This window comes from Humulus lupulus, chromosome 7 (assembly GCF_963169125.1).
Source record: "Humulus lupulus chromosome 7, drHumLupu1.1, whole genome shotgun sequence".
NCBI lineage: Eukaryota > Viridiplantae > Streptophyta > Magnoliopsida > Rosales > Cannabaceae > Humulus > Humulus lupulus.
This window is the reverse complement of record NC_084799.1, coordinates 14500788-14514661: the sequence shown is the minus strand read 5'-3', so window position 1 is coordinate 14514661 and position 13874 is coordinate 14500788. Positions and strand designations below refer to the sequence as shown.

Sequence of the window (13874 nt, the reverse complement as noted above, 5' to 3'; positions counted from 1 at the left end):
GTGTTGCATTATTTTAAAGTGACATTTTGAGGTATGATTTTTATTGAGACTCATTTATTATTATTGAGATGAAGGTGTCAAAAAAAGTGACCGCTTTGCCGTATGCATATTTTATTTATTTATTTTCTATGAATTTATAATTATAATTTTAAATAAGTTGGCTGTTTTTAAATCACTTAGGCTATGTTTGGTAGAAAGAATGAAGAGTACGATGAATAGAGATTATGATGGATGGAGATGATAATTATTTTCTTTTATGTTGTTTGGTATTAAAGGTGAAATTTGAAGAATGTTGAGGAAATTAATTATTAAAATTACTATTTTATATTTTTAATATAAATATTTATTATTTTTTAAAAAGACATATAAGTCATTACATAATATTTTTATCTTTTTCTGATTCTCTTCATTTTTGGAGGAATGAATTTTAAAGTTTTGAAGGGAGAAAGTCTCTCCCTCTATTTCTCTTCTCTCTCGCTAAACAAAAAGATTTAACCTTTCATTCTACTTCTCCATCCACCCATCTCTCCGCCCAAGACTCATTCCTAGCATATGGGTGGGCAATGAATAATGAAACTAAAGCTTTATTAGGCTACTTGTGGTTTTCTATAGAAACATGAGATAAATATTTGATTATTGTTTGTTTCTTGCTTTTCAAAGAAAATTAGAAAGAGAGAAAAAAAAAAACCAGTATATTGTTTTAGATTATCATTTCAATCACAATCTAAACAATCAACAAATCGTTTTACAACATTTACCTCACAACAATATTTTCATCTACTATTTAAACTAAAGTTGGTATAATCATCACTTTTAATTTAAAGGAATTAATATAAACTTTCATGGTTTATGCACTAACTTTCTAGCCCATGAGAAAACATGTTGGGCAGCTATTTAATTTTTGTTTGGTGGTTCTAAAAAACTATCAGGTCTGTCTAGTCTCATGAACTCTTGAGTATTTTGGAAAATAATGTATGTGGAAAATGATAATAACAGAAACTCTTGGAATTAATATATATGTATTTTAAGTTGACAAACACCAAACTTCAAATTGTAACAAAAGCTTTATTTTAATCAACCCTGAAATTAATTTATGTTGCAACAAAAATGAATTGAAGTCTAAATAATAAAATAGATATTAAAAGGTAAATTGCACCAGCCGGGAATCGAACCCGGGTCTGTACCGTGGCAGGGTACTATTCTACCACTAGACCACTGGTGCTTCTGATGTACATTCTGTCTTAAGTTTTATAATTACAAAAACGTAGAAATGGGACCTTTTGATAAAGTTACTATTAATTTACTACATCTAAAGTTGTTATCCACTAAAATTGAGTTATATTGAGCACAAGTTTCAAAAATAAGTTTGCTTGATTAATTTTAGTGTATTTTATAATTTGAGAAAATAAACTAAAACCAAACTAGCTCAATAATTTTTTTTTTAAAAAATATTATAAACTATATTGAGCAAAAGTTTCAAAAATAAGTGTGCTTGATTAATTTTAGTGTATTTTATAATTTGAAAAAATAAACTAAAATCAAACTAGTTCAATAATTTTTTTTTTAAAATGTATTATAAACTAGATGTGTTTCTTAAGTTTGGCAATATTTAACACAGTTGTGTGCACATATGTTTATGAATCAATGTTAGTTTTAGATTTATATCAATATATATATATATATATATATATTAGATACAAACAACGTACAATATGCACATTTGTTTAGTTTTATTTATAGAATTTATTAATTATTTTTATTAAATTTATATTAATGTCATATAAATTTTGAAATAAATATCCTATTTTAATTAAATAATTTATTTATTTTTGTTTAAGTTTATGTTTGTTTTAGTTTGAATTTGGGAGTGACAACAAGAGATTATATATTATATATTTAATGTAATATTAAATATTATACGTGGATTTTAAATTTAAGTTTCTTGCAAGTTTTTTTTTAAAACAACAATTTCTTGCTAATTCACAGTAGATTATATTATATGTTTAATATGATATTATTCTAATAAGTGAGTTTAAGTTTAATTAAATTTTATTTAAATTATAAAATGTATGATTTTATTATTTTTAAATAGTTATCATTATAATATATCTAAAAAATATCATATTTTAATTTGTTTAATTATTTATTATTCTAAAATAATTATCATTGTAAAATATCTTAAAAATATCATATTTTAATTTGTTTAATTATTTATTATTTTTAAATAATTATCATTGTAAAATATCTAAAAAATATCCTAGTTCAATTTTTTTAATTATTTATTTTATTTTATTTAAGTTTAAGTATTTACAAACTACAGTTAAATATAAGAATATTCTGTTAAATATAAAAATATTCATTTAAAGTTAACATTAAAAATATAAAAAACCGTTAAAATCAAGAATTTCCGTTATCTACACACTTATTATATAGAAGAGATATACCCTAGTGCTTTTGCTGGTATGACAGAGATGGTGAGATTTTGTAGCTTTTATTGTTGTTGTTAATAGGATATTTATTCAAAAAATAATTCAAGATAGAACTGTGTGTATTGTTTCGTTGTTGGGAAAAGAAATTGAATATGAAAATATAAAATAGAAGGAAAGGATTGGTGGTTGCTGCCATGCTATTGTTCAAACATACTAATTTATTTATCTAGATTCCACAACAAAAGCAATGTGTAATATCTGTCTTTGCATTTTATGGGTATTTTGGTAATTAGTAATTTATGATTGATGCTTACGTGAATTGTTTTCTTTTAAATTTCATGATAATATGTGAATTGTTTTATGATTATGAAATGCATATGTATGGCAGTGAAAAAACAAGTTCCCTCAAGTATTGGGGAGTTAAGTGCCAAAGATATTGGAAACAAGAGGTCAAAGTAGAAATATGAGTTTTATGGTAGAAAGTGTAATTAAGGAAAGTCAAAACTATTAGCTTTGATTGAAAATACAAAAAATGGCTTAAGTAATTACTGAGGAAAATTAGAGAATGAAGATAGTATGATTGTTGACGCGGTTATTCGCCAACAGATGATTATACGTATAAATGGGATGTATTAGTGCTAATTGGTGAACTGTAGTATGAAAATAACTATAGATGATTACTTTTCTCCTTTTAGGTGGTTCGAAGGTTAAAATCCATCTAGTCCACCAGTCGATATTATTGAAATTAACTTGTCTATTTCATACAAAGTGTTTCCTTACAAAAACAATGCTCTAACCCTTTGCCATGCCCAGGATTTTGGTATTTATAGGGAGGGGATATCTGGGTTGGCAAAGGGGGTGACCTCTTTACCCATCAATGTCATCTTTGTGACATTGATGATTAATTCCTAAAACCTAACAGTGAAGTGTGGTCTAATCAATAGGTAAGGAAGGATAATGGGCCGCATGGCCCAAACCAGGCGTGGGACGTCTGAACACACACGTTTATACTGCGTGTCCGAGATTTCAAGAATAGGATAGACACGTGATGTCTGGGAAATACACGTTTATATTGCGTGCTTGACCTTATTAATAGTCGGGGGTGTTAGGCCTCTGACGCACCACGAGCTAAAAGTGGCACCAGCTCGTGGCTCCCATCATGTCCATGCAATGGCTCTAGTAGAACAGCCGAATGATTTAACCAGCTCGGGCTGGTTAAATTAGGGGACGGTGGAAAACAGCTCCGGACAACGGCTGACACGTGGCAGTCGATCTAGGTCCTTATTCAGCCCGCCAAAGTGTGCGGATATTCACGGCGTACAATGGTAAATTGGCTTTATATGATTAACCATCATAAATAAATTAATATTGAGAATTGAGTTTATAATTGATACGATAGTTAGATACTTCTCATTTTGATACGTGATAGAGTAACAGGCCAAGAACACTTTTCTTGTTCTTAATCTGGATCTTGGAGGCTTAGGGATCCAAAAGAGGACGTGAATTTAGTAATTTGGCACACTAAGAACCATACAAAGGAGCAAGCATTGGGAGATTGGTGGCTGAATATTGCTTGGTAAGTTCTTCCAAATTTATTATTTAGGTTTGATGATAGATTTAGGTTTTTTGATGTTGACAAAGGGATTTTATTGTATTTGTTATTATTGATGTTTATTATATGTTTAGGGTAGGTTATATATGAGTTTCAAGGGTTAGAAACATGCTAGGTTGACTGATTTGGTAATTGGTGTTGAAACTTTGCGATTTGGGGTTGAAATCCAGGTTTAAAATTGCATCTACGATTTCTTTATTCGGTGACTAGCGCGATCGCGCCCAACCCTATTGCGACCGCGCTACTCGGTTGGAAAGCCCGTACGCTCTGTGGGCGCGACCGCGCCGATTGTCCAGAAATGCATTATTTTGGTTCAAATGCACCCTTTTGATATACATTGGTACCTTTTGGTTTGAGGATTTAATCAATAGGGTTTTAAGACTATATTAAGGATATTTTGAGGATGAATTAGCCTTAAGAGGGACATGTGTGTATTTTTAATATGGTTTTGGTTTGGCTTGAGTTTAAAGGTTTTGATGTTATATGATATGATAGGCTTGCTAAGGATACTTGAAGGGACGCGTTAATGTGTGTGGAGCGTTGCTAGACTTGAGGTAAGAAGAGTGGACACCTGCATGCAGGGTGTACGCTCAACATACTTAAGTGTGGTAAATTTTGTATGTTACATTATAAATTATGTTATAAGTTATGATATGAATTGTATTATGAATTATGTTAGGAGGTATGTTATGAGTGATGCATGTTGTGTGTGATTGGAATATGTGTGAATATGTTGTATGCTTGTGTGTCATGCTTACGATAAATTGCATGGTTACGTTAGGAAAAATGCTTGCTTATGTTAATTCGTGCTCGGTTGCACAACTGACCAAATCAACATTGGTTTACAGCTAGAACGACACAGGTAATACATGTAACATCCCAAAAATTATAATAAGGCTTAGTGCCTTGATTAGTGTGCCAGGATAGCATAATTGAATTTATATGTGATATTATTGAATGTCTATATGTGATTATATGAAATATATGAGTTATATTATGATATGATTGCCTTTGCAAGTTTAAGTGTATTAAATGTGCTTAAATGTCTCCTTTTGATAAAAACGAGCATTTTCGTTATTTTGACCCTGTTAGAAAAAACTTATACAGGATCTTTATTTATTTTCATGTATATCTAATATTAAACAAATTAATACGAGATAGCCTAAAACATGTTTCTAAAATTGAATTCAAAGAGAAACAAAAATAGAATACTTACAGTATACGCAGCGGAATTAAGAGTCCTTCCTTCAGTTTCTCTAACTCTTGTATCCTCTCTGTCGCAGAGTATTATCAAGAAACTGAACCGATCTTCTATTTTCTTCACGATCTTCCAATGTATCCTTAGAACCACCTAGACTAGTGTGGGCAATTCTCAACACATGAGATAGATATAGAGAGAAGAAGAGAAAATACAAAGAGGCTTAGAAAAGGACTTGTGTTTAGAGAGAATATAAAACTATCAGAAAATCTGACTTATCAAAAACCCTTTTTTGACTTCTCTATAAGCACTCCTTTTATAGACTCAATTAGGCCATTTAATTTAATTAAAAAATCAATAAAATAACAGCCATTTTGAAGCCCTAGGTCGAAATTATCATGGGCTATAGGCCCGTGAAATTTCCCATTTGATTATAAGCCCATTGGACTTAAAATCAAGGCCTGTATTATTTTCTATTGATTTAATTAATTAAATAATTATTTAAATCCTTTATCAAATTAATTATTTATAATTTGAACCTTGATTTAAATTTATTTATTAATTTAGATACCAATTTATCTTAATTAATAAATCTGCCATAATTTCTCTTTTCTTCTCAAAATTACACAACTCTGTAAAACTATCCAAAATTGACCTGGTCAACTTTGATAATTCTAATTGATGATTAAATCAATTAATTGAGACTATCTAGATGATTTTATCCAAGGTACAATGGGGACCATGGGCCTATGAAATCAAGCTCCAATAAGTTATCATAAATCTAACAAATAAATTTACTAACTTATTAATTCCTCGTGACTCCACTATAGACTTGGAATTGCACTCTTGAATTCATAGAACGCTCTATAACAAATATAGATACGCTATTAATTATCCATTGTTACAACCATAATTGTCACTCAATCCTCTATAGACGGTCTACAATGAGATAGGACTAAAATACCGTTTTACCCCTCATTGTATTTTATCCTTAAAACACTTAGTTCCTTGTAAATGATATTTCAGTAAACTAATTTAATTACTGAAATGAGATCTCTATCATTTAACACCTTGAACCAAACTAAAAGGAAACCATTGTTTCACTTCTTCATCAGAAGCTATAGATGTTCATATCTATGATTAACACTCCCACTCAATTATACTACCGAGTTCCCAAGATGTAAGTATGGGCTAGTCCGTAGGGTAAGCTGGTAACGAACAAGTCAAAGAACTCAAATAATACAATCAGTTTGAATACTAACCACTCAGAATTGAGATTGAATTGACCTATGGTCAACTATATGATATGACTAGAATAGATAATAACGGTATGTTTACTTATCTTATCAACTGTCAATATCGGTCCTGTCCGATGTAACAAATACATCTGATCTTATCTACTTTGCTAATGTTCTGGAAAGAACATAACACTGTAATGTGTAAGTAGATCATATCGTAGATTGGCAAGTCAGTGTAAATCCGGTGCACTGACTAATCTTAGGACTAACTTATTTTTGAACATATAATCATATTTATATTCCACTGTGATTACGTCACTATAAATAAGATTAGCTATATGTTCGGGATTTAATAGAAGTTTATATTAAATAAATAATCATGAAAATAAAACATGTGAGCAAAGTGATTGACCAAGTCAAAAAATGATTTCTATTCTTTTATTGATAATAAAATGAGATTACAAAGAATTTGGGTTTTAATTAGGGCATAAAACCCCAACAAACTCCCACTTGCACTAATTGAAACTAATGCCTTAATTCTACTAATCCCATCTCCTTGATATGCTTATCAAATGTAGCTTCTGGTAGTGTCTTTGTAAACGGATCCGCAAGATTGTCTTCAGTTGCAATCTTCATAACCTTCACATCTCCCCTAGCCACATATTCTCGAATAATGTGATACTTCCTTTCTATATGCTTACTCCTCTTGTGACTTCGAGGTTCTTTTGAGTTGGCTATCGCTCCTGTATTGTCACAAAACAACACAAGCGGTTTATCCATTTCTGGAATAACACCAAGATCCGAATAGAACTTCTTTAGCCAGACTATTTCCTTAGCTGCTTCTGACGCGGCTATGTACTCAGCCTCCATGGTGGAATCTGAGATTGCAGACTGCTTTACGCTTCTCCAAATCACAGCTCCACCCCCAAGAGTAAACACCATTCCAGAAGTAGACTTTCTGTCATCGACATCAGTCTGAAAATCTGAATCGGTGTAGCCTACAGGGTTTAGAACACCACCCTTGTAGACTAACATATAATCCCTAGTCCGTCTCAAATACTTCAGGATATGCTTAACTGCTATCCAATGTTCCGGTCCTGGGTTTGACTGATACCTGCTCACTACTCCAACTGCATAGCAGATATCTGGTCTAGTACACAACATGGCATACATCAGACTTCCAACTGCAGATGCGTAAGGAACTTTTCTCATTGCATCTTCCTCTTCAGGAGTCTGGGGAGACTGCTTCTTTGAAAGATGAATTCCATGGCGGGACGGTAGACGCCTTTTCTTGGAATTTGTCATTGAGAAACGTTCAAGCACTTTATCAATGTAAGCTGCTTGAGATAGAGCTAAGAGTCTGTTCTTTCTATCCCTGATGATCTGGATACCTAGAACATAACTTGCTTCACCCAAATCCTTCATCTGGAATTGAGTGCTCAGCCAATTCTTCACATCTGATAATTTCTTAACATTGTTTCCAATGAGTAAGATATCATCTACATAAAGAACCAGGAATACCACTATTTGATTTGCCTTTAGTTAGTAAACACAAGGCTCATCAATATTTTGTTCAAAGCCATAGGTTTTGATTATTTCATCAAACCTAAGATTCCAGGAATGAGAAGCTTGCTTAAGTCCATAGATGGACCTATTTAACTTACAAACTTTTCCTTCTTGTCCAGATACTTTAAATCCTTCTGGCTGATCCATATAAATGACCTCGTCAAGCTTTCCATTAAGAAAAGTTGTCTTGACGTCCATTTGCCAAATCTCATAGTCGAGAGCGGCTGCTATGGATAGGAGGATGCGAATGGATTTGAGCATGGCTACCGGACTAAAAGTTTCCTCATAGTCCACGCCTTCTCTTTGGGTATAACCCTTTGCCACTAATCGAGCTTTATAAGTCTCGATATTTCCATCAACACCTCGTGTAACGCCCTGGATAGCCAGGACCGCTACTCTGTGTGTTTATAAAGTGCCAGACTCGCTAATCAAGTCATTAAAGTAAAAACGTGTTATTGAAATAGTAGAGGAACTAGGGTTAAAAACGTTTTGGTCTCAAAAGATACATTTTCGTTACTAAACATTGTTTATGTACATGGGATTCCAAAAATGACAGTTTAAAAGCCATTTACAAAAGTTACAAAGTCTAAATACATTAACAGCCATACTAAGGCAAAATGAGCGGTTAGGTGATCTCTGTCCTGACACACTCCTCGATCATGGTGATCGAACGGCTGGCTATGTACATTTCACCTCGGAGCTCTCCACCTCAGGCCTGGTCCAACTTGCCCTTGCCTTTACCTGCACCACGTAGCACCCGTGAGCCAAGGCCCAGCAAGAACATACATCAATAATAGAGCATGCATATTTAGCTGTCAGGTCAATCTCACATATGACATCTCATAAACTTCAAGCATAGCAACAGTCAAGTATTTCATATACAAAGCATATCAATAATCAAGTATTTCATTTACAAAGCATATCAGCTCGTATAACACAATGCACAGATGATAACCAGGGCTAGCGCTCACAAGCTGCTCCCTCTGTTATCCTTTCATTTCTGGCTCTCAGTGGCCAAATCGCGTCCCATGCGCTAAATTCATGAACGGTACTCTTAGACCGCTTATACGTGTCCCTTGGCATAATACTAACGATGACACAAAACAATTCTCGGGAGCACTTAGTCCCATCACAATCATACATTCGGGTGCAGTGTTCTTACCTTTCAATTCACTAGTTTTCGATGTCACGACACCTTGAGCACGATCCCACTCGAGCCCTAGCGCTTACCTTTGATAGAATTTCGCCCACAAGCTAACCCTAGGCTCCCTTGGCTTGCTGCTCCTCAGCCCTAAGCCTGAATTCCCTAAAGTTCCATTCAATTCAACACAAGTACCACAACTTAAAAACCAGAAACAGAAATGGATGAACTCTAGAATCTTACCTCAAGTATTGGTGAAACCCTGTTAAACCTCTGTCAATTCCTTAGCCTTAGATCAAAGTCCTTGAGGTTTAGTTATCCCAGCTCTCCTCTAAGCTTTACTCCAGAAATTCTCCAGAAATAGATGAAGGAAAGTGTAAACCGACTCAAGAAACTCTCTCTGTTTTCCCTCCTTCTTTTCCCTTCTTTTTCAGACCCTTTTGATATTCTATAAATCCCACTATCTTAAAACCTCAGTAATACCCTTCCTTAAAAGTCAAATGACCTTTATGCCCTCACAGCTAACTCTAATCCTTTAGTCCTCTTAAGGGTATTTTAGTCATTTTGCCCAATTCCCGCTACTTCCTCGAGTGTCCCTATTATTTCCCGCTTAATTCCCAATACCTTACTAATCACCAATAGCCTTCCTCAATATCATAATAATCTCCAGCTTATCCACTAAATTCCCATTTACACCTCTGAGCTCACCCCGAGCTGGGTATAAATCCCCGCTATGACTTTTACGCTACTTTGCTCACTAGGATCGTCTCGAGTCACAGATTACAGATATATCCACATAATAATGTGGTCTCAACAATTATCACGTATATCAAAGCAGTTATGCCCATAATGGCCAAAATTACGATTATGCCCTTCTAACCTAATCTGGGCCTATATGCACACTAACACACATAGTCATGCATCTCAAGTTCTCAAGTAATCATATAACATGCTTAAGTCATAATAATCACACATAATTCCCATCATGCCCTCCTGGCACACTAATCAAGGCCCTTAAGCCTTATTAGTGAATTTGGGTCGTTACAACTATCCCCTCCTAATGAGAATTTCGTCCTCTAAATTTACCTGAATAACTCCGGATACTGATCCCGCATAGCTGTCTCAAGCTCCCAGGTCGCTTCCTCGACCTTACTGTTTCTCCACAACACTTTAACTAAAGGAATCGTTTTATTTCGCAACACCTTGTCTTTCCGGTCTAATATCTGAACTGGTCTCTCATCATAAGCCAAATCTGCCTGTAACTCCAAATCTTCATGCCTCAATACATGAGTCACATCTGAGACATACTTCCGAAGCATGGAGACATGGAATACGTCATGAACTCCAGACAATGATGGCGGCAAAGCTAATCTGTAAGCCACCTGACCAATCCTTTCCAGGATCTCGAATGGTCCAATGAACCTAGGGCTTAGCTTGCCCTTCTTACCAAACCTCCTCACCCCTCGCAGAGGTGAAACTCGAAGAAAGACGTGATCACCAACCTGAAACTCCACGTCTCTACGCCTAGGATCAGCGTAGCTTTTCTGCCTACTCTGAGATGCGAGCATCCTAGCCCGGATCTTCTCTATAGCCTCACCCGTCCTCTGAACCATATCTGGCCCCAAGTATCTCCTCTCACCCATCTCATCCCAATGAATGGGTGATCTACATTTCCTTCCATATAACATCTCGTAGGGAGCCACTCCAATTGTTGACTGATAACTATTATTGTATGAGAACTCAATCAACGGAAGGTACTTACTCCATGAACCCTCAAAATCAATCACACAGGCTCTGAGCATATCCTCCAATACCTGAATCGTCCTCTCAGACTGTCCATCAGTCTGAGGATGAAAAGCTGTACTAAACTTCAACTGAGTCCCCAAAGCTTCCTGCAGACCTCCCCAAAACTTGGAAGTGAAAATAGGATCTCGGTCTGACACAATCGACTTAGGAACCCCATGGAGACGTACGATCTCTTTCACGTACAACTCAGCGTACTGATCCACAGTATAAGTTGACCTCACTGGAAGGAAATGGGCTGACTTGGTGTATCTATCCACTATAACCCATATTGAGTCATGAAACCCTACCGTCCTGGGTAGACCTCCTACAAAATCCATAGTAATATCCTCCCATTTCCACTCAGGAATACCCAAAGGCTGAAGCAACCCTGCTGGTCGCTGATGCTCAGCTTTCACCTGCTGACAGGTTAGGCATCTAGCAACGTACTCTACCACATCCCTCTTCATCCCGGGCCACCAATACAAAGTCCGTAGATCCTGATACATCTTTGTGGTACCCGGATGAAGCGAGTACGGCGTCGTATGAGACTCATCTAGTATCTCCCGTCTGATCCCCTCGTCAGCTGGAACACAAACTCGTCCCTGATACCGTAATAAACCCACCTCAGAAACAGAATAGTCCTTAGCTATTCCTGCTAGAACATCCTCTCTAACTCTCTGTAACTGAGTGTCTGTCAACTGCCCCTCTCTGATCCGTTCTAGCAGGGTTGACTGTAGAGTAATATTAGCCAATCGACCCACAACCAATTCTATCCCTGCTCTAACCATCTCATCAGCTAACTCCCTTGAGATCTGAACTGAGCTATACAACTGACCTGGACCTCGGCGGCTCAATGCATCAGCCACTACATTGGCTTTCCCCGGATGATAGAGAATATCACAATCATAGTCCTTTACCAACTCTAGCCAACGTCTCTGTCTCATGTTCAGGTCTTTCTGTGTAAAGAAATACTTCAGGCTCTTATGGTCAGTGTATACCTCACACTCCTCCCCATAAAGATAATGTCGCCAGATCTTCAGTGCAAAGACCACCGCTGCCAGCTCCAAATCATGAGTAGGATACCGCTGCTCATACTCCTTCAGCTGTCGTGATGCATAAGCTATCACCTTCTCATTCTGCATCAGCACACAACCTAAACCCAACCTCGACGCATCACAGTAAACAACAAACTTTCCTTCTCCTGAAGGCAAACTCAACACTGGTGCAGTAATAAGTCGTCGCTTCAACTCCTGGAAACTACCCTCACACTTGTCTGACCAAATGAACTTTAAATTCTTTCTTGTCAATTCTGTCATCGGTGCTGCTATCTTCGAGAAGCCCTCTACAAACCGCCTGTAGTAGCCTGCCAAACCAAGAAAACTCCGCACTTCTGAGGCGTTCCTTGGCCTCGGCCAATCCCTAACTGCCTCTATCTTAGACGGATCTACTTTAATCCCATCCGCACCTACAATGTGTCCAAGGAATGTCACTTCAGGTAACCAAAACTCGCACTTCTTAAACTTAGCATATAACTGATGCTCCCTTAACCTCTGAAGAACCAGTCAAAGATGAAACTCGTGTTCTGCCTCTGAACTGGAATACACCAAGATGTCATCAATGAAAACTATAACAAACTGATCCAGAAAATCTTTGAATACCCTGTTCATTAAATCCATAAAAGCTGCTGGGGCATTGGTCAAACCAAAAGACATGACCAAGAACTCATAGTGCCCATACCGCGTCCGAAAGGCCGTCTTAGGTATGTCCTCATCCTTGATCCTCAGCTGGTGATAACCAGATCGAAGATCTATCTTTGAGAACACCGTCTTACCCTGCAGCTGATCGAACAAGTCATCAATCCTCGGTAGGGGATACTTATTCTTAAAAGTTAACTTGTTCAACTCCCGATAGTCAATACACATTCTCAGAGTCCCGTCCTTCTTTTTAACAAATAAAACTGGAGCACCCCATGGTGAGTAGCTAGGTCTGATGAACCCTATATCCAGAAGTTCCTGCAGTTGTATCTTTAACTCTTTCAATTCCGCTGGTGCCATCCTGTACGGTGCCCTCGACACTGGCTCTGTCCTCGGTGCCAACTCAATAACAAACTCAATCTCCCTACGCGGCGGCAGCCCTGGCAAATCCTCAGGGAACACATCCAAGAACTCACAAACTAGTCTGGTCTCCTCCGGTCCAACTGGTGAAACTTTGGTGGTATCCACCACACTAGCCAAAAAGCCTATACATCCACCCTGTAGCAAATCTCTGGCTCTCAATGCAGATATCCTGGGTACACGGGGTCCATGCACCGCTCCCACAAAAACGAAGGGATCCTCACCCTCTGGCTCGAAAGTCACCATTTTCTTCCTACAGTCAATGGTAGCTCCATATCTAACCAGCCAATCCATACCTAAAATCATGTCAAAGTCCTCCATACCCAACTCAATCAAGTCCACTGACAACTCTCTACCATCAACTAACACTGGCAGTGCCCTAACCCATCTCCTAGACACCACCAGCTCTCCCGTAGGCAAAATAGTCCCAAACCCTGAGGCACTAAACTCACTAGGTCTACACAATCTATCAATCACCCTATCAGATACAAATGAATGCGTAGCACCAGAATCAATCAAAACAGTAAAAGAAGTGCCAGCACTAGAAAGCTGACCTGTCACTACCGAGGGACTAGCCTCGGCCTCTGCCTGCGTCAAAGTGAACACTCGAGCTGGAGTCAAGCTGTCCACTTTTCCTACTTCGCCCTTCTTCACTGTTGGGCAATCTTTCCTGAGGTGTCCCACCACCCCGCATACATAACAGGCCTTAGCCTGGCACTTGCCCAAATGACGTCTCCTGCACGTCGGGCATTCTGGGTAAGTCCTCCACGAATCGCCGCCTCCCCGTCGGC

General features: G+C 37.0%; 1 non-coding gene across 1 annotated transcript; it reads right to left on the bottom strand.

Moving 5' to 3' along the window:
* Positions 1 to 1151: 1151 nt before the first annotated feature.
* TRNAG-GCC (transfer RNA glycine (anticodon GCC)) lies at positions 1152 to 1222 on the bottom strand. The gene has a single exon. It is a non-coding gene; the product is annotated as a tRNA-Gly (tRNA).
* Between the last annotated feature and the right edge of the window lie 12652 nt (positions 1223 to 13874).